Source organism: Schistocerca piceifrons, chromosome 1 (assembly GCF_021461385.2).
Source record: "Schistocerca piceifrons isolate TAMUIC-IGC-003096 chromosome 1, iqSchPice1.1, whole genome shotgun sequence".
Lineage (NCBI taxonomy): Eukaryota > Metazoa > Arthropoda > Insecta > Orthoptera > Acrididae > Schistocerca > Schistocerca piceifrons.
In genome coordinates this window covers 1,207,700,621-1,207,727,777 of record NC_060138.1, presented here as the reverse complement: position 1 = coordinate 1,207,727,777, position 27,157 = coordinate 1,207,700,621, and the positions used below count along the sequence as shown (strand labels likewise).

Below are 27,157 nucleotides of genomic sequence, written 5' to 3'. Positions count from 1 at the left end.
GTGTTGAAACCTATTGTCACGTTGCTGACAGATTAACTTTGAGCGTTAGTCAGAAATGCTTCTTGAAGAGAGAGTTTTTAGTATGTGTGGTCTTTCTCTTAGAACAGCGCTAGAGGGGATGGGAGATAGCAGCCCAGTTTTTTGGTCATCAGTCTACTGACTGGTTTGATGCGGCCCGCCAGGAATTCCTTTCCTGTGCTAACCTCTTCATCTCAGAGTAGCACTTGCAACCTACGTCCTCAATTATTTGCTTGACGTATTCCAATCTCTGTCTTCCTCTACAGTTTATGCCCTCTACAGCTCCCTCTAGTACCATGGAAGTCATTCCCTCATTTCTTAGCAGATGTCCTATCATCCTGTCCCTTCTCCTTATCAGTGTTTTCCACATATTCCTTTCCTCTCCGATTCTGCGTAGACTCTCTTCATTCCTTACCTTATCAGTCCACCTAATTTTCAACATTCGTCTATAGCACCACATCTCAAATGCTTAGATTCTCTTCTGTTCCGGTTTTCCCACAGTCCATGTTTCACTACCTGTACTCCAGACGTACATCCTCAGAAATTTCTTCCTCAAAATTAAGGCCGGCATTCGATATTAGTAGACTTCTCTTGGCCAGAAATGCCTTTTTTGCCATAGCGAGTCTGCTTTTGATGTCCTCCTTGCTCCGTCCGTCATTGGTTATTTTACTGCCTAGGTAGCAGCATTCCTCAATTTCATTGACTTCGTGACCATCAATCCTGATGTTAAGTTTCTGGCTGTTCTCGTTTCTACTACTTCTCATTACCTTCGTCTTTCTCCGATTTACTCTCAAACCATACTGTGTACTCATTAGACTGTTCATTCCGTTCAGCAGATCATTTAATTCTTCTTCACTTTCACTCAGGATAGCAATGTCATCAGCGAATCGTATCATTGATATCCTTTCACCTTGTACTTTAATTCCACTCCTGAACCTTTCTTTTATTTCCACCATTGCTCCCTCGATGTACAGATCGAACAGTAGGGGCGAAAGGCTACAGCCTTGTCTTACACCCTTCTTAATACGAGCACTTCCTTCTTGATCGTCCACTCTTATTATTCCCTCTTGGTTGTTGTACATATTGTATATGACCCGTCTCTCCCTATAGCTTAACCCTACTTTTTTCAGAATCTCGAACAGCTTGCACCATTTTATATTGTCGAACACCTTTTCCAGGTCGACAAATCCTATGAAAGTGTCTTGATTTTTCTTTAGCCTTGCTTCCATTATTAGCCGTAACGTCAGAATTGCCTCTCTCGTCCCTTTACCTTTCCTAAAGCCAAACTGATCGTCACCTAACGCATTCTCAATTTTCTTTTCCATTCTTCTGTATATTATTCTTGTAAGCACCTTCGATGCAACAGCTGTTAAGCTGATTGTACGATAATTCTCGCACTCGTCAGCTCTTGCCGTCTTCGGAATTGTGTGGATGATGCTTTTCCGAAAGTCGGATGGTATGTCGCCAGACTCATATATTCTACACCCCAACGTGAATAGTCGTTTTGTTGCCACTTCCCCCAATGATTTTAGAAATTCTGATGCAATGTTATCCATCCCTTCTGCCTTATTTGACCGTAAATCCTCCAAAGCTCTTTTAAATTCCGATTCTAATACTGGATTCCCTATCTCTTCTAAATCGACTCCTGTTTCGTCTTCTATCACATCAGACAAATCTTCACCCTCATAGAGGCTTTCAATGTATTCGTTCCACCTATCTGCTCTCTCCTCTGCATTTAACAGTGGAATTCCCGTTGCACTCTTAATGTTACCACCGTTGCTTTTAATGTCACCAAAGGTTGTTTTGACTTTCCTGTATGCTGAGTCTGTCCTTCCGACAATCATATCTTTTTCGATGTCTTCACATTTTTCCTGCAGCCATTTCGTCTTAGCTTCCCTGCACTTCCTATTTATTTCATTCCTCAGCGACTTGTATTTCTGTATTCCTGATTTTCCCGGAACATGTTTGTACTTCCTCCTTTCATCAATCAACTGAAGTATTTCTTCTGCTACCCAAGGTTTCTTCGCAGCTACCTTCTTTGTACCTATGTTTTCCTTCCCAACTTCTGTGATGGCCCTTTTTAGAGATGTCCATTCCTCTTCAACTGTACTGCCTACTCTGCTATTCCTTATTGCTGTATCTATAGCGTTAGAGAACTTCAAACGTATCTCCTCATTCCTTAGTACTTCCGTATCCCACTTCTTTGCGTATTTATTCTTCACCAATTATGCTATATGTGAAATGAATCCGAATGGGCCAAGCTCAGGGACTGACGCAGGCTGGCGTTTGAGAAATTCCAAGGGTGGGCTGAGATATTAAGTGGGGAACGCACCGACTTGTTGTTAGACGTGACAGTAATAGCTGTCATCGCTGGCAGACCAGTCGCCACCATAAAATGAAAAGCGATCAACTACGCATCTGAGTATGTCCTACTGCAAAGTTATGTTCGTCCCACATTAGTAACTGACACCTACAAAAATAGTCCTGTGATATTTATTAATATAAAAAGCTCATTACAATAATGGAAAAAAGGAGGGAAGATAAGAGTATAACGTCTTATCACCAACGAGGTCATTAACGACGGACCACAAGCTCGGACAACGAAGGATGGGAAGGAAACCAGAAGTGCGCTTTAAAAGGAATCGTCCTGGTATTTGCCTTAAGCGATTTAGGGAAATCACGGAAACTTAAAATCTGGATGGCTGGACGCAGATTTGAACCGCTGACATCCCGAAAATCAGTCCAGCGTGCTTATCACTGCGCCACCTTGTTCAGTCGTTATAATAATGTTAGTGTGCGAAGGAAAACATTAACTGCATGAGAATAAGGAAGAGGAACTGTAATCAGTTTGGCTACAGCCAAAACATAAATACGAGGGTTGTCCAGAAAGTAAGTGCCGATCGGTCGCTAAATGGAAACCACAGCGAAAATCAGAAACATTTTATTTGCAAGAGTTAGCTACATTCTCCAGACACTCCTCTACATAGTCGCCGCTCCGACTTAAGACATTTGTCGGAACGTTATACCAAATTTCCAACACCATCGTCATTGAAGGCAGCCATCTGATAATTGTCTACGCTGGTCTATAGCACGTAGCCTGCGCCCAAGTGTTGTCTTAGTATCCAGCGTTTCACGTGAACAGACATGATACTCAGGACGATCCAGTTAGGGCTGTGTTGTGGGTCATCGAACAATTCCCATCGAAAAGGCCGCAGGAGCGTCTTCACTACCCCTGCAGAGTGCGGCTGAGAATTTCCACGAAGAACTAAGTGCGTGGCAGTTGTGTTAGGTGGGTTGCATTCAGTGAGGCGAAGCCTCTCAGTGGGCCCTCCTACTTGGCGGGAGACATCGTTCTTCTAGGCACCTTTACTCGCTCACAGTGCGCTCACAACTGAAAAAAAGCGTCTTCATACGATCGACAGTCATACTAGGGACACTACCCAAGACATCTGTGCAAAGCTTCATTGGGTTTTCACTGCGGTGTCCATTTCGTGACCGATCGGAACTTAATTCCTGGACAACCCTCGTAAATAAAAACAGAAATATAATGTCTTTTAAAATCCAAGCATGAACACGGATGGAAAAAAACTGCAACACCTAGAAGGTGTTTGCGACATAAACGAAAGTTGTTAGGCGTGTTTCTACTTCTGAAAGATGATATCAATTCAGATTTCGCACCAGTCTCATAGGAGTGGCGCTAATGGAGCCTCTATGAGGATTCCAATCAGGTTTGCTTTAAATATTCGCTGTTACGGTGGTGAGCTTCAGTTACCTTTGAGATTGGACATGGTGAGTCGATATAAGTCATGAATGCCTTTAAGGCGACAAAGGTGGTATTATCAACACCTCACTGAGTTTGAACGAGATCGTGCAATAGGGCTGCGAGAAGCTGGGTGTTTCTTCTACGACATTGCAGAAAGACGTGGTAAGAATGTAGCCACTGTACATGATTGCTGGCAGCGGTGGTCATGTGAATGTGCGGTCGCAAGAAGACCGGGCACTGGAAAGCCACGTGGCATTACCGAGAGGGAAGACAATCGCGTTCGGCGTATCCCTCTGGCGCATCATACTGCATATTCAGCAGCAATTTGAACAGCTGTTGGTACCACAGTGACACAACGAACTGTTGCAAATCGGTTACTTCGAGGAAAGCTCGGAGCCAAACGCCCTGTAGCGTGCGTTCCAAAGACCTCAAACCACCGCCACCTGTGACTTCAGTGGTGTTTAGGGAGAGTTCATTGGAGGGCAGGATGGAGATATGTTGCGTTTCCTGATGAAAGCTGGTTCTGCCTCGGTGCCAGTGACGGCCGTGTGTTGGTTAGGAGGAGGCCAGATGATGTCCAACAACGAACCTGTCTGCATGCTAGACACACTGGCCTACATCTGGAGTTCGTGTCCAGAGTGCGATTTCGTATGATAGCAAGAGCATTCTCGTGCTTTTTCCACACATTCTGACTGCAAATTTGTAAGTCAATCTGGTAATTCGACCTGTTGTGCTACCATTCATGAACAGCGTTCCAGCGGGTGTTTTCCAGTAGGATACAGCTCGTCCGCATACCGCTGTTGTAACGCAACGTGCTCCACGAGTGTAGACATGTTGCCTTGGCCTGCTTGATCACCAGATCTGTCTCAAATCGAGCACTTTTGGGACATCTTCGAACAACTCCAGCGTCATCCTGAATGCGAGTGCAACAGGTGTGGAACTCCATGCTACAAACTGACATTCAGCACCTGTACTACACAATGCATGCTTGCATTCAACGTTCTGGCCGTTACACCGGTTATTAGTGTACCAGAAATTCACATTTTCAATGGCTTATCTCGCACTTACATTAACCTACGAACTTGCAATGTTAAATTACCTATACAACTGTATTCTCGAAATTTCATTACTCTACATTAATTACTCTTCGGTGTCGTGATTTTATTCCGTCAGTATGTAATGTATTATACTTACCTTCCTGATACTAGGGCGCCTATCATGTTTACTTTTTATAGTTTGCAAATGCCAACCTCAAGTGCATTGTTCGCAAGCAATAGAAATATTTATGATACATAAATTTTTCAAACTGGATAGCTTAATAAATCTGTTATGAAAAAAATTATCTTCCTCATGTTCAAATCTGTTACTGTATACAGGGTGTAAATTTTAAGTTGACAAACCACAGTAACTCGAAAAATAAGTCACATGAAGAAATGTGTAGAATCCAAAGTTGATTATTTTCGAGGGGTTCTACAATTAGCCCGACACCCAGCCCCCTGGGGGTGGGACGGGAGACAACTTTAAAATTTCAAATGGGAACCCCCATTTTTTATAGCAGAATCAAACTCTACTTTAAAAACTACGTACATTTTGCCTTAAAGATTTGTTTTGATTCTTGGTAGCTGGCGCTGTAATTCAAGAAAATCCATGTTCTCATTCTTGTGTGGCAAATGGTTACGAATAGACAAAAGATACTTATTTACTTCGTAAATTTTGATTCACTAAAACTAAAACTCTCCCTCTCTCCCCATAGGGTGGGGATTGAGACAGAGGAATTAGAGTTTTACAAATGTTGACTTAAATACTAATTTTTTCCGCAGATTCAACATTTGTAAAACTCTAAAACTGGCATTTACTGGTTTTGTTCTCTCCATGTTGAAGTATGAAATTCGTGTTTCTTCCCTTGTCATAATGTAATAGAGAAATACCTCTTCATCTTCGTCGTAGCGCATCAGAAACATCAACATGGCTCCGAACCTCTTCGTTTTGTAGACATTAGTCAGCAGCATTCGGACCTGTCGTGTACAAAATTTGTGATAACCAAGCTTATCAGTCATGAGTTCGTAAATACTGTTCATGATATCTGAGTAAAACTGACTGATAATTCTGTAATCATATGTCGCAACAGATAGTCGTCCACTTCTCTTATTTGACTAACCCGGAAAAAACGCACCTTTATCTTACAAGACTAACACTAATAATGTTCTCTGCGTCTACTGCACGAAGAAGTCTATGAATGTCGACAGCTTTCCTGTTTTTCGTACCCAGAAGATGTATACCGAATAAAGTCATTAGTCCACTGGACTCGCATTCCGAACAATGAAGAATTCAAATCTGCGTCCGGTCATAGAGATTTAGGCCTTCCGTGATTTCCCTAAATCTCTCCAGACAAATTCCGGGACGGTTCCTTTGAAAGGGTATGATTTCCTTCCCCATCCTTGAAAAAATACTGGCTTGTGCTCCGTCTCTAATGACCTCGACGTCAACACGATTAATCTCTGATCTTCCTTCCTTCCTTTTTACAGAAAATGCTTTAAAGCTCGTAATTTACGGGAGGCGGCGTTATTGATAGAATATTCCTTCCTTCCCTTTTACAGAAAATTCATTACAGCACGTACTTTACAAGAGGCGGCGTTATCTGACAGTGGCTATGTTTATTTAATGTCACTGTGCAAAGAACAGCGAAGTAACTTCTCCAAGGCACGGCCACATTCCCACTGAGCCGGAGGCGCAGTTGTGCTGAAAATTACACAGCCATCCGAGAATGAGATTTTCACTCTCCAGCGGAGTGTGCGCTAATATGAAACTTCCTGGCAGATTAAAACTGTATACCGGACCGAGACTCGAACTCGGGACCTTCGCCTTTCGCGGGCAAGTGCTCTGCCATATGAGCTACCCAAGCACCACTCACGACCCGTCCTCATAGCTCTACTTCTACCAGTACCTCGTCTCCTACCTTCCAAACTTCACAGAAGCTCTTCTGCGAACCCTGCAGAACTAGCATTCCTGGAAGAAAGGATGTTGCGGAGACATGGCTTAGCCACAGCCTGGGGGATGTTTCCAGAATGAGATTTTCACTCTGCAGCGGAGTGTGCGCTGATATTAAACTTCCTGGCAGATTAAAACTGTATGCCGGACCGAGACTCGAACTCGGGACCTTTGCCTTTCGCGGGCAGAATTGAAGCTGTGAGGACGGGTCGTAAGTCGTGCTTGGGTAGCTTAGATGGCAGAGCACTTGCCCGCGAAAGGCAAAGGTCCTGAGTTCGAGTCTCGGTCCGGCACACAGTTTTAATCTGCCAGGAAGTTTCACATACCCACCCACTTCTCCCTGCAACACAGAGCGTCGGAAGTTACTTTCCGAACAGCCGTTGTAAAATAGCCACACAACGTCACGATTACAAATGGTAAACTGCAAAGCACAAATTAGAACATAAAACACATTCTATATAGATAAAATTCCAAAATCGCAAGCGCTTCCTACATTTATGAGACAAAATATTATGATCACCAGCAGTGTTCTTTCCCATTTGGAACGACTACAACAGCGATTCTGTGTGAAATGATGTCGACAAGTCCCTGGTACGTTTCCGGTTGTATGTGGCACCAGACGTCTACGGAGTCACACAATTGCAATAATTTGTGGTTTGTGGACACGGAGCTGGCCGCTGACAGCATCCCAGATGTGTTCTATCGGTTCCAGATCAGTAGAATGTGGTGTGATGCTCCTCAAACGACTGTCCCACGAATCTGGCCTCATGGCTGCCATCACCGTCGGGGTACACGTCAAGCTTGAAGGGATACGGGTGGCCCGCAACTTCGCTCGCCTTGTCCAGAGGTGTCATGATGCCTTTCATTGCTATCGTAGTCCCTATGGAAGCTGAATCTCCCCCGAAGCATAACACTGCCCCCACCGTCCTGTGTCGGTGGCGCGATGCATGTTTCGAGCAGCAGCAATTCGCCTGGATAATAGCTTATCCACACGATCACCGACCTGGTGTAACGTGGAACTTCATTCATCCGACCAGGAGACGTGTTGCCACTGAACTACGGTGCAATCTCGATGATCACGTGTCCATTGCAATTGTAATTGCCGACATCGTAAGTTCAACATGGAAATGGGTAGGGCTCGTCTGGTACCGAGGTTAAGCGTTGCGCTCCGAAACACTTGCGTCTGCACGTGCGCCGTACTGTCTCGTCAGATCTGCCACAATCAACGCGTATTTTGTTGTACAGAGTGGGACAGTCCCCCACTTCACGTTCTTAGGTGTGGACGTGCAACACTTTCTCGCCTACTCACGAGTTTGCCGTTCTTGAATCACTTTATATAGATGCTCACGACGGAAGTACGGCAAAAGCCGACCAGCTCCGTCGATTCCGACATGTTCATTGCCAGTTGCCGGGCCGTAAGTCTGCCCTGTCATAACTGGCGCCATGTCCAGGAACAGTGATCTCGTTCCTTATACAGGGTGGCTACTCAGACCTGAAATTAAAGTTTCTGAAAATTCCAGGTGTGAGAATGAAGATGGTGTCAAGCAGCTCCTGATAAATTAATGGTGAGTGTGGGAGGAAGGGAGGGGGGAGGGTATCGTACCATAATGATGAATTTTCTTTCCTCTCAGCTGAGCTATACTAACAGCAGTTTTTAAACATCGATAACTTATCTGATTTGATCCATTGTAAATGGTTTTTGAAAGCCTGCGACTGTGAAAAGAATAGGTTTGCTTATAAATAACTCTTCTGCTACCAGTCACTATTTTCTGTATTTACTTTTTGCACGACGCGTTTCAGGAAATGATTCCCATTTTGAAGTGCGTTTTTGTGTGTATTATATCATTTCTATTAATGTTGTCAATGTGTAAGAGTCTGCTTCATTTCGTTGACTTTTACTGCAGTATTATCAAATGTGAGATTCCGCTTCATTTCGTTGACTTTTACTGCAATAAACGAAATCAAGCAGACTCTCACAACATCAATAGAAATGGCATATGTTGTTGTTGTGGTCTTCAGTCCAGAAACTGGTTTGATGCTGCTCTCCATGCTACTCAATCCTGTGCAAGGTTCATCATCTCCCAGTACCTACTGAAACATACATCCTTCTGAATATGTTTAGTGTATTCATCTCTCCTCCCTCTACAATTTTTACCCTCCACATTGCCTTCAATACTAAATTGGTGACCCCTTGAAGCCTCAGAATATGCCCTACCAACCAATCCCTTCTTCTAGTCAAGTTGTGCCACAAATTTCTCTTTTCTCCAATTCTGTTCAATACCTCCTCATTAGTTATGTGATCTACCCACCTAATCTTCAGCATTCTTCTGTAGCACCACATTTCGAAAGCTTCTATTGTCTCCTTGTCTAAACTATTTATCGTCCACGTTTCACTTCCATACATGCCTACAGTCCACACAAATACTTTCAGAAACGACTTCCTGACACTTAAATATTGCAGTAAAAGTCAACGAAATTAAGCACTCTCACACATTGGCAACTTCAATAGAAACGGCATAATACACACAAAAACACACTTGAAAATGGGATCATTTCCCGAAACGCGTCGTGCGAAATGTAAATAAAGAAAATCGTGACTGGTAGCAGAAGATTTATTGATAAACAAACATATTGATAATTTATGTGGAATAATATTCAAATTGTTAACACGCTTTGAAATAGTAAGTATTTTAAATGGCTCTGAGCACTATGGGACTTAACATCTATGGTCATCAGTCCCCTAGAGCTTAGAACTACTTAAACCTAACTAACCTAAGGACATCACACACATCCATGCCCGAGGCAGGATTCGAACCTGCGACCGTAGCGGTCACGCGGTTCCAGACTGAAGCGCCTAGAACCGCACGGCCACACCGGCCGGCCAAGTATTTTAAAGTTTGTGATTTATAAAAGCCGTTAGAATTAAACTTCATTGGTAAGTTAAACACACAAAATTCCCTGAGATTTTATGAAATTCCTGAAATTCCCTGAGATTTTCTCCGATTTTTTCATGTACAATGTAATTTCCTGAGAATTCCAGGTTTACCATATGATTCGCCATGCTGTTACAATAAATACACAAATACCGTCTGGATCACAGTTTCTTATAACCGACTACCAGCTTCAACCTGCGCTGCAAATTATCTTAAGGTCTGGCGCTGCAAGGTGCAGTTCCGCAGCAGTAAACCATCCTGCCCTTTGTCAAACTCTCTTACGTACCAGCGATCGGCGACCAGGGTCGAGCAACCCGTTCTGCCCCACGTGGCGTTAATTTTAATCAGCCGCCAGTAATAAAGGGTGCCACTTAATCAGTAACTCCAAGCATCGACGGCTGATAATTGTGTATGGAATTTATAGCCACAATTAGCAAATGCGGTGCGCCAAACTGCAAACAAATAATTGATTAAAATCCATTTAAAAAGGCTACCGCAATTATTACTGCGAGGTGACCGGGGTTGCAGTAGTGTCTCTGATTTGTGTGTATCCCCGTCGAATGGACGAATCTCTTGTTGTGCATGTTTGATCATCTGACGTAAGCGGATTATGTGTAGTAACTAAAAGCAGCAATACCGAGGTAGAATTCTGGGTAGCGATCGGGATTACAGTAATTAGAATCCCAGCACAAACTGTATTTAATCTTTTCTACCGACATTCCGAAATCTTATCACTCAATTTAGTATAGATCGTTCCGTGAGGCCTTCAAGATACGTAACGAACAGCAAAGAAACCAAATTCTCCGAAATAGTGACGTCATTACAATACACATTACGTTTTATCTCAATATATAGTCATATCAGAGAATTTTTTCTTCGTAGTTTTATCTTTGTCACTGGCACAGTTTAAGAATATTTCACTGTCCAGAAATTTGAATAGCAAAACAAAACCAGAAATGCTGAACTCGATTTTCAATATTTACAGGTGCTAGTGATAAAAGGTCAACGACCTTGCTGCTGTGGTAACACCGGTTCCCGTCAGATCACCGAAGTTAAGCGCTGTCGGGCTAGGCTAGCACTTGGATGGGTGACCATCCGGTCTGCCTAGCGCTGTTGGCAAGCGGGGTGCACTCAGCCCTTGTGCGGCAAACTGAGGAGCTACTCGATTGAGAAGTAGCGGCTCCGGTCTCGGAAACTGACATACGGCCGGGAAAGCGGTGTGCTGACAACATGCCTCTCCATATCCGCATCCAGTGACGCCTATGAGCTGAGGAGGACACGGCGGCCGGTCAGTACCGTTGGGCCTTCATGGCCTGTTCGGAGGAGTTAAGTTTTAGTGATCAAAGAGGTGCCAGGTAGTGAGACGTAGCAGTATGGGATTTCTAGAGCACGTTACGCACATTGGGCAGTGTTGTTCAATCATAAGATGATACGAAATTTTACGTGAAAGGTTGAGGAAACTGCCTACGATGACTGTAATCCCTCTACAACCCTCCTAATGACGCACTCTCTTTCACCACATCAAGTGAATATTGGTTTAGTGCCAACTAATTAGACACGATAATTTTCTGTGAATGAAGAAATGATACGTTATTCATCCATACACGCCTGTCGCATATGCATACGTCGTGCAGGGTCAGAGAACAAATGAACCCTATCATTAATCTAATTTATCAAACAATCCGCAATAGTAATACAAGATCCGACCGATCATACGACGACATAATGCAAGTTTCATTATCTTCTTTACATGTGCTTATGGCATTCTTAACAAATGCTTTGCAAATTCTATCTCCTCGGGGCGGCATGATCATTAAAAGAAGATGTCATAGGCAAACATCAAATATATCACACATTACCTTCTTTCGAATATAAATGACAAGAATAACTAGTTCATGAAATCTACTCTATCCTCTTCCAATGTAATCTGATCTAACTGGATGAAAACTTACGTATCTCATCAGTGACTTCTCTCTCAATGTCCGCCCCGACAGTTGAGTGGTCAGCGCGACGGAATGCCGTGCAAAGGGGCCCGGGTTCCATTCCCGGCTGGGTCGGAGATTTTCTCCGCTCAGGGAGTGGGTCTTGTGTTAACATCATCATAGTCATCTCATCCCCAGCGACACGCAAGTCGCCGAAGTGGCGTCAACTCAAAATACTTGCACCAGGCGAACGGTCTACCCGACGGGAGGCCCTAGCCACACGACGTTTCATTTCGTCTCTCTCAATAAAAAAAATTACGTAAAATGATTACATGGGAAAAGGGAACTACATGCGAGAGCTTGACCGTTGCGAGATGACGATAATGACTGCAAAGAACTGGGGATAATTAGCGTGCAAACTATATTGATAGGAGGACTCCCCGCACGAGGGTCAAAAGAACGAACTGGACATCCGTCCGCATTTTTACGTGGCTTTATTGAAAATTCTTCACGCGATTCTCGGATCATTTGGAAGCAAAATTATTATTATTATTATTATTATTATTATTATTATTATTATTATGATGAACACAAATATCTATCACGTAATTCCACTGTCACAAAGAGTGAGCCACTCGCCACGTGGTCTCAAGATCTTACACAAAGCAACAACATCAGTCTCCGGAAAATTACTCGATCGGAAATATTCATTAGGCACACGAGTTACAGACCAGGTTGGAAAATCAACAGAGGCAATACTGATCCAAATTAAGCACGATAGGCGTTACTTAACGTGGACCCACGTGTATGAATACTGAATAACGGACAAAGGACAATCACAAAGTCCAAAGCGGCTCAAAATTAAGTACATTTCACATTCAGTAAGTAGAAAAATGCGCAAAGAATTTACATGGGAACAAGAAAGCGATGATGCTTTGAAGTTTGCTGTTTTTCGTGTCCACTACGAACACACGTTCTTACCGGCCGAGGCCTGCAACACGACACTCCGGCACAAAGTCAACCTCTGTCCTTATTCAGAGTGGAGGCTCAACTTCTTAGAAGAGGGAAATGGCATCAGCTCCACTAACAAATGAGGATGGGTAGAAAAGCCGCGAAAGCTGCTTGCTGTTTCAGCAGACAACCTGAACGAGGCGGGATGGCCTATGATTCGTTAAAGCTCGTTCAGAGAGCCCTCTTTGTGGCTCCAAAAATACGTGGAATGTGAGATTCTAATGGCTGCTGGTACTACTGCTTGGGAGAGAACGTAAAGCGACTTGTTTGTCCCCTACAAGACATCCAAACGGCTCACCCATGCTTTCAAGCTAAACGGCTGAGGTGGGGAGGGAAACCATAAAGGCTACGAGTGAGATACTCTGAATTTAAGCAACATCCGAAGAACTCGTGCCGAACTTTCGCACTTTTGTATTTTTAAAAAGGGACAGCATTTGGAATAAGTGTAGCCTTTGGGTAAGGGTAGATGTGAGAATGAAAAGAAACATCTTTAAAAATGAACCAAACGACGTGCAATAATAATCATGAATTCATGATACACCTATCTATATACATTTCCTTGTGTCGAAAAATATGTTTTGCACTCGGAATGTTTGTCCCAGCTTGTACAACGGGTACAGACCAAGTATTGTCAGTAGGGCCACATAACCTATAAACTTAACTCGACAAACATTATTAATTACAGTAAGCACGTTAGGCAGTAACAGCAGTAGGAACATCATAGTTCAATGCCACAAAAACAAATGTGTTTGTCGTTTTTGGAAGTGTAGCCGTTTAGAGAAGTAAACTTGTACGACAGACAGAGACAACGGTCTATCGCAGTGGTCACAGTTATTATCAATGACAATGCTGTATACAAATTATCCAGTTAATAAGTACGTTGAAATAAATGAAATTGTATTTGTAATAATATGAAAAGGGAATCTCTTATGCGTGATTAATAAGTTAGTTCCGTAAAATATAGGTATGAAGCTGGGCATCCACGATAGCCTATTACGCTAAAATTTTTCACAGACATTAAGTTTCAGCGCAAAATCGGTATTCAGTGTTACAAGCCCTTTCTAACTATACCTTAATCATCACAGTGCGATTAGCATGTGTTGAGAAAAAGGGATGCTGATGAACTGAGAAACTGATTTTCATATAGCAAATTAAGATCAACAAGGTCATGCCATCGCAAGGTTAAAGGTGATATAAATCACAAAAGGAGTGCGTAACATGTGCACAGTGGCTGTAAGGAACTGCTAAAATCACCAAGATTGAACAAGGCTGCAGGATCGCCTCACAGAATCCCTTTTAGATTCTAGACAGAATTTCCAGCTGAGTTAACACCTAGCAGGTGTTCCTTCTATCCTAGGAACGGTAAATTTTATTAGAACAGAAATTAATACACGACCGAAAGAAATTAGATCAAACATCATTGTTTGTATGATCGATTTCATGGCAGTTCACGTCTGTTCACAAGAAGGTTAGCAGAGGTGATCCACAAAACTACTGTCCAATATCAGTGACGTACACCCACCTAGAAAAGTAGAACACATTCTCAGGTCTAACGCAGTGATTTGTTTCGAAGAGACTGATGTTCTACATGCAAACAGGCGTGCATTCCGTAAACACTGATCATGCGAAATTCAACTAGCGTTTTTCTCACGTACCATGCTGCAAGCCATGGAACGAGACGAACAGGTAGATGAGTACTTTTTGACTTGTGAAAAGCATTTGGCTTAGTAGAGTAATCTCCGTTCAGAGGTCCTGGCGGCCCCTTCGGTACCGACCGACCGCCGTGTCATCTTTTGCCAATGGCATCACTGGACGCGGTATGGACGGCCGTGGGGTCAGCACACCGCTCTCTGGGCTGCCGCTAGGTTTCGTGAGACCTGGAGCCGCTACTGATCGGTCGAGCAGCTCCGAACTTGGCATCACGAGGGTGAGTGCACCCCTTTATGGCCTCCCACCGAGGAAAGATCCCTGGCAGTACCGGGAATCAAAGCCGGGTCCACCACATAGCAGTCGGCTGCACTGACCACTCAAACTTTATTGACAACAGTAAGATTAAATGAGGGTGAAACCTTCCCGTCTCCTCTATATCTCTTTAGTTGCGCAACCTTCCCTTTTACAATAACCTATGAAACCTTTCCTTAGTATTTCTATCTCTTGCTTAATAATAACAAATGAAATCTTCCCTTTGAAATTTATTCTCTTTCTCAATCTTCGCATACAAATTTAATTGCTGCTTATTAAAAGTGATTTTCTGATTATTTCGACGAAACATAGAATGTGTCGTCGTCGTGGCCCTCAGTCGTTACCTGCAATAACCCAAAACTGTTCCTTACCCTTTTTACTGTTACTGGATCGCCATCTGACTGCTACATCGAACTGCGACATGAATATACTTACTCTGGTTTACTATACTCTATTAGCTGCTGGTGGACTGTCGTAATAAGTGGCTGTATTTATTACTAAAGCTGACGTTATTCTTTAATAGCAAATCTGACGTTATTCTTCAATTAATTTGACTTAAGTTACTTAATTCATAGTTACACTTTTTCCTGACAACAATAAAATTTTTGAAAAGTTTTACGTTGATGGTTTTTGGGATGGATTATAATCAGCAATACAACACTGCTGGCAAAAATTAATTATATTCTGAAAACGTTTCTTCAAATATATACTGCTGGTAATGAAATGATTTCATACAGACGTTCAAATGGGACTTACTTTTTACAATAATCTTACAACTAGCATTACACAAGCATACCTTCAGTAGTCTTGAGTTTCACAAAGAAAATAATTCAATAATATTAGTTCCTCTTATGATAATAGTTAGCTGATGTCTCTGTAACACCCGTTTACAATCTCTTGTATACCATAGCTGGTGGCTGGCAGGCACACCGCTCCTCTCAACCTCTCGCTTCAGACCTGCTACCGACTCGCTTCACATCTCGCTTACTACTGACTTCCTACGAACGCCAAAGTGCGGTCTCTCCTGCCAACAACGCCTTCTGGTGCAGACAATCCCTGCTACCGTTACAAAATGTATCAATGCGCGGTCTTTCCCCCTCTTTTCTTAAAATGTATCCATATGCGGTCTCTCCCGCCCTTTCTAAAATTATATCAATGTGCGGTCTCTCTTGCCAACAATACTTTGGTGCAGACATTCCCTTCTACCACAATTATTTCCAACATGACAAATATTAATTATTCCTACTTAATCCTATTAATAAAATACAAACATCTTTTATAAATTGTGGTTTGACAATAGACAATAGAAATATACACGTCTTACAAGGTATCAAACAAAATCTGCGACTGCGTTGAGGATTTATCGGTAAGGGCAGTACAGCATATTATCTTGGATGGAGAGTCAGGAACGCAAGTAGAAGTAACTTCCGGCCCACAATCAAACAATCGTTCGGCTTAGAATGGATTGATAGAGTTTTTGATGTCCCCCTGAGGGATATCGTACTAGATTCTGTCCAATTGGCATGTTACAGCGTCAAAATCCCGAGCTAGATGTAGGACCGTGCCCATTATGTTACAGGCTTTCTTAGTTGGGCGACCTTGTTTGGCAATAGGATATGGCTAGCATACAGACAAGCAGAAGAAACTCTCGCCGTTTGAGGGCAGGGAATATCTTGTTGAAACGTACGACCAGGATGGCTTGCTACGAGGGGCTACAAAATAGAGCACAGAATACCGCCAACGTACTGCTATGGTGCAGGAGTGCCGCGCTTAACAACCATAGCGGTCCTGCTGTGAAAAGAAATGGCACCGCAGACCAAAACTCCTGGTTGTCGCGCCCTCTGGCGGGCGACAGTCAATTTGTTATCCCACTGAGGTCCACCGTCTCGAGACTCGTATTCGCTGGTCATCGGGGCTCGGTTCGAATCGGGACTCATCACTGAAGACAATTCTACTCCAGTTATCGGGATTCCAGGCTGAATACTTGTCTGGAGACGCTCCCGACAGCGTGCGATACGTAACCTGAGTCTCGCCGACATGTGGCCCGACAACCAAGAGTGATGGTCTGGTGAGCTATTCCTTTTCATTGCAGGACCCCTTTGGTTGTCATCCGCGCCACCCTTACAGCACAGCGGTATGTCGGCGACTTCCGACGCCTCCTTTTGTTGCCCTACACGGCAAGCCAACCTCAGCTTACGTTTCAGCAAGATAATGCCCGTCCGCACACGGCGAGAGTTTCTACTGCTTGCCTTCGTACTTGCGAAACTCTACCTTGGCCAGCGAGGTCGTCGGATCTCTTCCCAACTGAGAACGTTTGGAGCATTATGGGCAGGGCCCTCAAACGAGTTCGCGACTTCGACGATGTAACGCGCCAATTGGAGAGAATTCACGGGTAGCACGAGATCTCCCTCAGGAGGACATTCTAACAACACCACCACTTGCAAAGTAGGTTAAAAACCAGATTAATAATGTTGCTCACGCAGCATATGTTCGCTTTATTGGGCAACAACAAATTTATTGACTGTGGGTGGTATCGTCAGAATGGAAATAATGAAGTCACTGTAAAAAAGTCATTAATTTTGGCTCTTGTCTTGAATGGATTCCCACGTAGATTTCGTCGAACTTGTTATGGCTCATCGTGTTGATTGTAGGGTGATTCCACTTTGACTGCTACAAGGTCCAGGTCTGTATTTTAGCAATATTTGAAGACCTAACAAATGCGTTTTTCAGGAAATTCTTAATGATCAAACAATTCCAGATCAGAACAATGGTATGGTAGAAATAATTTTTGACTTGGTGTTCACGATCCACATTTTTATTAAACTTCTTGTAAATTCACATATACTTCTTCTTAATCGTCACAACCTCAAGAAAACAGTTTTGTATCATTCTTCATATATTTAATTTCCACTTTAACCAAACACAAGACCTGACTGTTCTTTTACAAAGCGAAATAGCAACTTACCTTCTGCAAAGTGAAACAAAGACTGCTCTGTGCGGATTCACGGCAAAACGGTTACAAGTAAGTCAAAGATTATGAGAGTCTCACAGAAATGAATACACACAAGAACCATATCACTATAATATATCGAAACATAGGATTACCTATACATAAAAACCCAAATGTGAATATTGTTACAAAAATATGTCTGTTAGTTTGCAGAAAAGTAGTACTATATTACTGGTATCGAGAACTGGGGTTGGAGTGCCGTAATGGTAACGTAAATAAAGAACCATTACAACATCGAACAAATCTATCAATCAGCGCCAAGCTGTAGAACTACCTGCCTAAGAGTGAGATGTTGGTCAACGCATTTCGGACATGCTCAATTTCTGAAGCTCTTTCTTTTGAATAAATCATCCAGTCAAACTTCCTGGCAGATTAAAACTGTGTGCTGGACCGAGACTCGAAGTCGGGACCTTTGCCGTTCGCGGGCAAGTGCTCTACCAACTGAGCTACCCAAGCACGACTCACGATCCGTTCCCCCAGTTTCAATCCTGCCAGCTTCTGTGACGTTTGGAAGGTAGGGGACGACGTACTGGCAGCATTGAAGCTGCGGAGTGAAAATCTCATTCTTAAATCATCCAGTACTTCCGAAATCGTAGTCATTTGCTTGTCTGCACATGTACAACACATCTTCCGATTTCCGTCGCGTTCGGAAAATTCCTTCATGGTGCGTCCGTTTTCTCTTCCCTCTAAGAGTGTACTATCTCAAAAAGAGCTGCAGAAACATGCAGTCTGACCTCGATGAGATGTCAGCCGTGCAGAGATTAGCAGTTTTAAGTATTCAGAAATGAAGAACTATGTGCTTCACAGAACGTAGGAAAGTAGTATCCTGTGACTACAACAATGACGGGTCACAGTAAGAATCAATCGAGACTTACATATATTGATTGTAACCATTTCTGGGTGTATGAAATTGAATGATTACATATACCCAGTCATAGGTAAGGCACGTGGTAGACTTCGATTTTCCAAGATACTGGTAAAATGTAGCCATTGTACAAAGAAGATTGCTCAAAAGTCACTCTGGCATCCAGTATTACAATATTGCTCATAACAATATTACCAACTAGGGATACTGAGCGAATACAAACAAGAGCAACACGAATGGTCACTGATTTGCTTACGTTTCTGGCATCAGAATTAAGTGAAGGGTTTAGATACGACCCTCAGTTCGTGGATGGTCTGCGGTAACCGGCTGTATCTTTCCGAATGTTTTCAGTGTTAGCGTCTTGGTGATTGTGCGATATGTATGTTGAAGGAAGTACTGTGTCTCTTGTTACGCGTTGGAAGAAAAGGCCTCGGGATTTTATGAGGCTCTCCGCGATGCACAAAGCCTCTCTTGCAGCAACTCCCATTGCATGTTGTTGGGTATCTCCGTCACACTGTCGGGCTTGCTGGCTCAAATGGCTCTGAGGACTATGGGACTCAACATCTGAGGTCATCAATCCCCTAGAAACTAGAACTCCTTAAACCTAACTAACCTGGTATCTCCGTCACACTGTCGGGCTTGCTGGCTCAAATGGCTCTGAGGACTATGGGACTCAACATCTGAGGTCATCAGTCCCCTAGAAACTAGAACTCCTTAAACCTAACTAACCTAAGGACATCACACACATCCATGCCCGAGGCAGGATTCGAACCTGCGACAGTAGAAGTCGCGCGGTTTCGGATTGAAGCGCCTAGGACCGCTCGTCCACCACGGCTGGCTGTCGGGCTTACTAAACAATCGCCTGACGAATCGTGCTATCTTCTTTGAACCGTTGTTTACATCTTCCATTTATCACATTTGGTGTCTGAGCTCAGGGAACTATACTAAAGATTTGATCGAACAAATGGTTCGTGAAAAAAATATTTGAGCCTGGCATCTGGCCCCACCCCATTGCCGAAAGATTTATGGCATCGTCCCACTTTTTATCGCTCCAAACAAATCTCCTAAATGAGCTAATGGCCATTAAAACTGTAACTCTATGCAAGAAACTTCAGATTATCATTAAATGTGCTAAATGCTTGTTTGTAAAAATGATTAGTATTTCAATATAACCACACACAATAGATAGGTGTAACATCTCCATTCTATACCGTGTGCACATATTTTTATATGTGGTACCTTATTATGTACACAGATCAGTGTGTTTCTCTGCATGTAGCCTTCCAACAAACACGTAACTCACTACCTTATGTTTTCTGCACGGTCGTAACAGTACCACTAAGTGGACTACGCCTGTCAGTATAGACTAACCCTCTTGCATCCAAGCATCCACACTTGAACACCTGCCCTGCTGGCCAGGGGAAAATAAACAAATGGCTTGCTCTTGCCACATCTATGTGGAGGTACTAATCAACCTAAAACCATACGACTCGTAATAGTTGCAATTATTAGTTTGCAAATGACGTAAATACTGATGTAATGTTTTGAGTAGACCATCCTCGGTCACCATATCCGCACTTACACCCTGTATATAAGGAAAGATTACGCACCAGATTTGCCATTCAGATATGTTGGTTTTTTTGTAAGAAGACTAATATCGAGTAAGCAGGAGAAATGCATAGCGACAAGTGTCGGAATTCGACAGTGACAAGGTCGTGGACTATCGCTACTGCAGTACATCGTTCCACAATAGTGCTCCTCGAATTGGTCGGGATCCTAAGAATGCCATGTGAATATGGGACCGTTGGCTTCAGGAGCACCATACTCAACGCCACGCAGGTTGTCAATTGCCTCAAGCGAATAGCGCCCGAGAGCAAAACCATAGTGTTTTCTCAGTCGTGCACCACCATACAACCACATACTGTACCTTCAGGCCAGAAATGGGTCTTGTTTGCAGAATAGCAAGAATTCCCACATACAGTGCGATGTCTGGAGTATCACTGTCAGCACAATGTCCGCTGCTGCGGTTTTCCTCAACGCGCGCCGACAATGGTCTCCTAGTCAGACGAGTCCCCGGATGTGTGTACAGTATCAAGAAGGACGCAGCCGTGTGTGGACGAACGCTGCCGAATTCCATTCGTCATCGTCATAAAATACAGTTTTCCGAAAATACTTCACCAAGGAGGACGAAGTAAATTTTCCATAATTCGGAATGAAATGAACTGCTGACTCGAGTAAATTAGAAATATATATCCTCGGTGTAGCGAAGCAGCTTAAATCGCTTAATAAAGGCAAGTCTTTAGGTCCAGACAGTATACTAATTAGGTTCGTTTCAGAGAATACTGATATTATAGCCCCATATTTAGCAATCATATAAATCGCTCGCTCGACGAAAGATATAAACATGGAAAGTAGCACAACTCACACCAATAGTCAAGAAAGGACTTAATTAAAGACCCACAGTGTTAACATAGATTTGCAGTAGAAGTTTGGAACATATACTGTGCTCGGACCTAATGAATTACCTCGAAGGTAACGATCTACTGACACCCAGCACGAATACGGGACATATCATTCTTGAGAAACACAATTAGCTCTTTATTCGCACGAAGTACTGACTGCTATCAACAGCGAATCTTAAATGGAAACCATATTTCTAGATTTAAAGATGGCTTTTGACACAGTTCTTCAGAAGAGACATCTTGTCAAACTGTGTGCCTATGGAGTATCCTTTCAGCTGTGCGACTGGATTCGTGATTTCCTGTCAGGCGGTCACAGTTCGTAGTAATTGACGGAAAGTCATCGAGTGAAACAGAAGTGGCATCTGGTGTTCTCCAACAAAGTGTTTACGGGGTATACGGCCTCTGCTGATTCAGGAGACAATCTGAGTAGCCATCTCCGACTCTTTGCACATGCTACTGTCGTTTACCTACAAGTAAAGTCATCAAATACTCAAAACTAATAGCAAAATGATTTATGCAAGATATTTGTATGGTGCGTAACGATGGCAATTCACCCTAAATAATGAAAAATGTCTGGTCATTCACATGAGTGTTAAAAGGAATCTGTTAAATTTAGGTTACACGATAAATAAAACGAATTTAAAGGCTGTTAATCTAACTGAATAACTGGGAATTACAGTTACGAATAACGTAAATTGGAACGTTCACGTAATGTCATGGGGATGGCGAACCAAAGACAGCGTCGGCGGAACACTTTACAACACGCAACAGGTCTACTAAAAAGCCTCCCAACACTAGGTTTGTCCCTCCTCCGCCAGAGTATTGTTGCATGGTATGCGATCCTTACTAAATACGATTGACGGGGAACATCGAAAAAGTTCAAAGAAAGGCAGCTCGTTTTGTACGATCTCGAAATAGGGGAGAGCATATCACGGGTGTGATACGTGAGTTCGGGTCCCAGTCATTAAACAAAATGCGTTTTTCTTTGCGGCGAGCTATTTTCACGAAATTTCACTCAGCAACCTCCCTCTCCTAATGCAAAAACATTTTACTGTCGCCAACCTAAAATGGGACAAACGATCATCTTGACAATGAATGGGAAACCAGAATTCGTGCAGAAAGATTTATATGTTCATTTTTCCCACGGGCTCTTAGAAAGTGGAGCTATAGAGAAACAGACTGAAGGTGATACGAAAAACCCGCTGCCAGCTACTTAAGTGTGAATTGGAGAGTAGCTGTATATACGGGTCTAACACCTAGCGGTACGATATGGGGTCCCATTGGACACACAACAGGATGACTTCTGGTTCGCATAACTGATATTTTGGAAAGCAGGCGTCATAAATTTTTCACGTGTTAAGGCCCGTGAGTGTGCCCTAACTTCGAGTTTTCCGTCAGGTTATCTTCAACACGATAATGCAAGACAGCGTGTAATCTGTTCTGCACCGACCTATCTCGGAACAGAGGATGTTCGCCCGTTGCCCTGGCCAGCACGTTCCCTGATCACTGGCCAACACGTTCCCTGATCCCTCTCCCACAGAAAACACCTCGCCTCGGATTGCGAAGCGACTATGACGTCAGATCTCGTCAGCAACTACGAGTGAAACTGACGGAGTCGAAGCAGCTTCGAATGTCGTGTACACACCTATCACCCGGGCACAGTTCGACCATCGTTGCTACCAGACGCGGCATCTCTACAATATTTTGCATCCGTGTAGCCCAAATCATTTACAAATTTAATCATATATATTTCCTATTGTACGATGTGTAGAGAAAGCAAAACTTCGTTATTTGCTATCTTTCCTGGTTTTGTACTCTTAAGGACCAGTACCTCGAAGAAAACGATTTATTGAGACATAGTCAGCACGGTTTCAGAAAATATCGTTCTTGTGAAACACAACTAGCTCTTTATACTCATGAAGTAATAAGTGCTATCGACAGGGGATGCCTAATTGATTCCATATTTTTAGATTTCCAGAAGGCTTTCGACACCGTTCCTCACAAGCGTCTTCTAACCAAACTGCGTGCCTACGGAGTATCGCCTCAGTTGTGCGCCTGGATTCGTGATTTCCCGTCAGAAAGGTCACAGTTCGTAGTAATAGACGGAAAGTCATTGAGTAAAACAGAAGTAATATCCGGTGTTCCCCAAGGAAGTGTTATAGGCCCTGTATTGTTCCTGAGCTATATTAATGACATAGGAGACAACCTGAGTAGCTGTCTTAGGTTGTTTGCAGATGATGCTGTCATTTACCGTCTTGAAAAGTCATCAGATGATCAAAACGACTTGCAAAATGATTTAGATAAGATAATCTGTATGATGCGAAAAGTGGCAATTGACCCTGAATAAGGAAAAGTGTGAAGTTATTCACATGAGTACCGGTAGTAAAAGAAATCAGCTAAATTTCGATTACGCGATAAGTCACACAAATCTGAAAGCAGTAAATTCAACTAAATACTTAGGGATTACAATTACGAATAGCCTAATTTGGAACGATCACATAGATAATATTGTGGGTAGAGCAAACCGACGACTGCGATTCATTGGCAGAACACTTAGAAGGTGCAACAGGTCTACTAAAGAGACTGCTTACACCACGCTTGTCCGCCCTATTCTGGAGTATTGCTGTGTGGTGTGGGATCCGCATCAGGTGGGACTGACGGATAACATCGAAAAAGTACAAAGAAGGGCAGCTCGTTTGTATCATCGCGAAACAGAGGAGATAGTGTCACAGACATTATATGTGAATTGGAGTGGCAATCATTAAAACAAAGGCGTTTTTCGTTGCGATGGGATCTTCTCATGAAATTTCAACCACCAGTTTTCTCCTCCGATAGCGAAAACATTCTGGCACCCACCTACATAGGGAGAAATTATCATTACGATAATATAAGAGAAGTCAGGGCTCGCACAGAATAATGTAAGTGCTCGTTTTTTCCGCGTGTCGTTCGAGAGTGGAACTGTAGAGAAGGTGGTTCACTGAACCCTCTGCCAGGCACTTTACTGTGAATAGCAGAGTAATTACGTGGATGTAGACGTAGACGTAGCTGCGTACTTAGCGGCTGTCAGGGATTCCAGTCGATCGAATAAGTAAACAATACGGGATATTTTCGTCTATTAGCGTGCTTTAATTACGTTTACGTTTAAGAGTCACATACATACTGTAAAATGACCACGTCGGGAAAATGAAGGAATCCGAATTCATACGGAGACTTATTGACGTTTCCCGTCGCAACATTCGAGGGTGGAACAAGAAATTGAGGAAATGGCATTCGTTTACAAATTACTCTCCGCCACAAATTAATCTCCGACGTTCCCTCCGCAAGGTGATACGGAGTATAGGCGTAGGTAAGGGTGTAGGAGAGAGAGAGAGAGAGAGAGAGAGAGAGAGAGAGAGAGTGAGAGAACCTCCGGAAGCAGTGATTTGATTTGGGCGTTTCAATTGTGTCTGCATACGATTCGCTTCGTGGAAGCGAGAACAAGGGACCGAGGGATGAGATACGAAAATTATATTCCACAAACTTGAGCCGCACCGATAGCAAGAACACCCAACTGCTCCCGATAGCGCTGATGTTTACTGGAAAACAGTTCTTACAGGAAGGCCTTATCGCCAGAAACGTTGCTTAAAGGGTCGGCAGTTTTAATTAAACCTGCGATACGCAAATGGCGCGGCCGCCGTAGCCCCTCTAATAAGCACCAGCACTCTCTCTTATCTCCACTTCTGTACGGAATTGCAACAAAAGAACGGGCGAACAAACCTCTTATATTCCGACGTACAAGTTTTACGGAAGTAAAACCGTGTTACAGTTTAATGTAACTCTTACTAGATGAATGACGCTTCGGCCACAGTGTCAGCGGTGTTGCTCTGATCCTACACCCAACTAATTCTGGACAGCGTAACTTACGTACTTCCACGTATCTCCCAAGTTTTCCAGCAAAATGAAAAACGTAAATTGTGACAATACAGCGTTCGTTTGTTAGAATGAACAGTATTCACACTGGTTTGCTGCACACCGTCTAGATTGCCTCTCCAGTTCCATTATCTTCATCTCATAGTAGCACTTACAGCCAAAGTCCACAGTTATTTATTATATACACTCCAGTATCCCTACAATTTCTGCTTTCTGCCCTCCCGTCAAGCACCATAGAAGTTATTTCTAGTACCCTATCCCTTCTTCCGGTTAGTGCTTTCCATATATTCCTTTCCTCACCTGTACTGCAGAGAAACACATTTTCAGCATCCTTCGATAATATAATAATGTTGTTTTTGTTGTCTTCAGTCCAGAGACTGGTTTGATGCAGCTCTCAATGCTACTCTATCCTGTGCAAGCTTCTTCATCTGCCAGTACCTACTGCAACGTACATCCTCCTGAATCTGTTTAGTGTATTCATCTCTTGGTCTCCCTCTGCGATTTTTACCCTCCACTCTGCCCTCCAATACTAAATTAGTGATCCCTTGATGCCTCAGAATATGCCCTACCAACCGATCCCTTCTTCTAGTCGTGTCACAAATTTCTCTTCTCTCCAATTCTATTAAATACCTCCTCATTAGTTATGTGATCTGCCCATCTAATCTTCAGCATTCTTCTGTAGCAGTACATTTCAAAAGCTTCTATTCTCTTCTTGTATAAAGTATTTATCGTCCATGTTTCACTTCCATACATGGCTATACTCCATACAAATACTTTCAGAAACGACTTCCTGACACTTAAATCGATACTCGATGTTAACAAATTTCTCTTCTTCAGAAACGATTTCCTTGCCATTGCCAGTCTACAGTTTATATCCTCTCTACTTCGATCATCATCAGTTATTTTGCTCCCCAAATAGCATAACTCATTTACTACTTTAAGCGTCTCATTTCCTAATCTAATTCCCGCAGCATCACCCGATTTGATTCGACTACATTCCATTATCCTCGTTTTACTTTTGTTGATGTTCATCTTATATCCTCGTTTCAAGACACTGTTCATTCCGTTCAGTTGCTCTGCCAGGTCCTTTGCTGTCTCTGACAGAATTACAATGTCATCGGCAAACCTCAATGACCTTCCGTGTTAATCAACGACCTGTTGCAAGTCTTTCATTGGGCGCCACTTCGGCGACTTACGATTCCCTAACCTATCTCAGAAATCCCGTCCCCAAAAGAAGCAGTTTAACATGGAATCCGAACCATGTACCGTTCCTGAGGAATGTTTACATCATTGAGAAGTGAAAGCTAGTACAAGGGTAGACAGAGATATTCCGTGGTCCAATGGGGATGTGATCCCGCGATTTTACGGATTCTGGCACAGGCTTTACCAGAGGACCACCAGGCTCAACACGATCCTTCCATAGCACAACATCTCGAAGGCTTCGATTCTCTCTTTCTCCGGTTTCCTCACCAACCATGAACCACTTCCGTGCTCCAGACGAACATCCGCAGAAATTTCTTTCTCAACCTATGGTCTATGTTTGATAATAACAGACTTATTGTGACGATGAATACTCTCTTTGTCTGTGGTAGTCCGATTTTTATATGCACTTCGTATGACCAGCTGTGATATGAACCTACAGCAGGAAATTACTCGCGTTTCTTGTAGTAGAAGTTCATTAGTTTTGACTTTTAAGCAATTTCTGCTTTTCTTTACACTTGGATCTTTCTTTGGTTTACTCTCAATCCACATTCTATGCGCATTTGACTGATCATTTCTTTCAAAATATCTTGCGGCTCTTCCTCAATTTCATCGAGGATAGCAATATCATGAGCAAATCATTTATATTCTTTCACCCTCAATTTTAATAACTCTCGTGGTCATTTCTTTTACTTCTTCATTGCTTCTTCGGCATACTGATTGAAAAGTACAGAAGACATATTTTATGCCAGTATTACTTCGTATTTAATGTAAGCACTTCTCTGTTAGTGTTCCTTATTGTTTCCCCACGGCTCTTGTACCATCTGTATGTTACCTGTCTTTCCATGTATACACCTTTTTTTCGGGGGGGGGGGGGGGGGGGGGATTCCAGCATTTCGCACACATTTATACTGTAGAATGCTTTTTCTGTATAATGAGAAGCTGTCCGGAATTTTTTAAGGCTCTCTGACATTCTTAGAGGTAAAGTAATAACAGCTTCTCCTCTCCGGCGCCTTCTTTTTGTTAAAGTCCATCAAATCAGCATAACAAATTTTTTTCTATTATTTATATATTATTCTGATAGCAACATCGATGCATCAGCAGTCAAACTGAT

General features: G+C 42.9%; 1 protein-coding gene and 1 pseudogene across 2 annotated transcripts in view; one reads left to right on the top strand and one right to left on the bottom strand.

The window, feature by feature from the left end:
• Positions 1–27,157, bottom strand: part of LOC124802581 (EF-hand calcium-binding domain-containing protein 4B-like) — a 774,205-nt gene that overhangs the window by 325,956 nt on the left and 421,092 nt on the right. The window lies entirely within an intron of this gene.
• Positions 10,704–10,821, top strand: LOC124727443 (annotated as a pseudogene).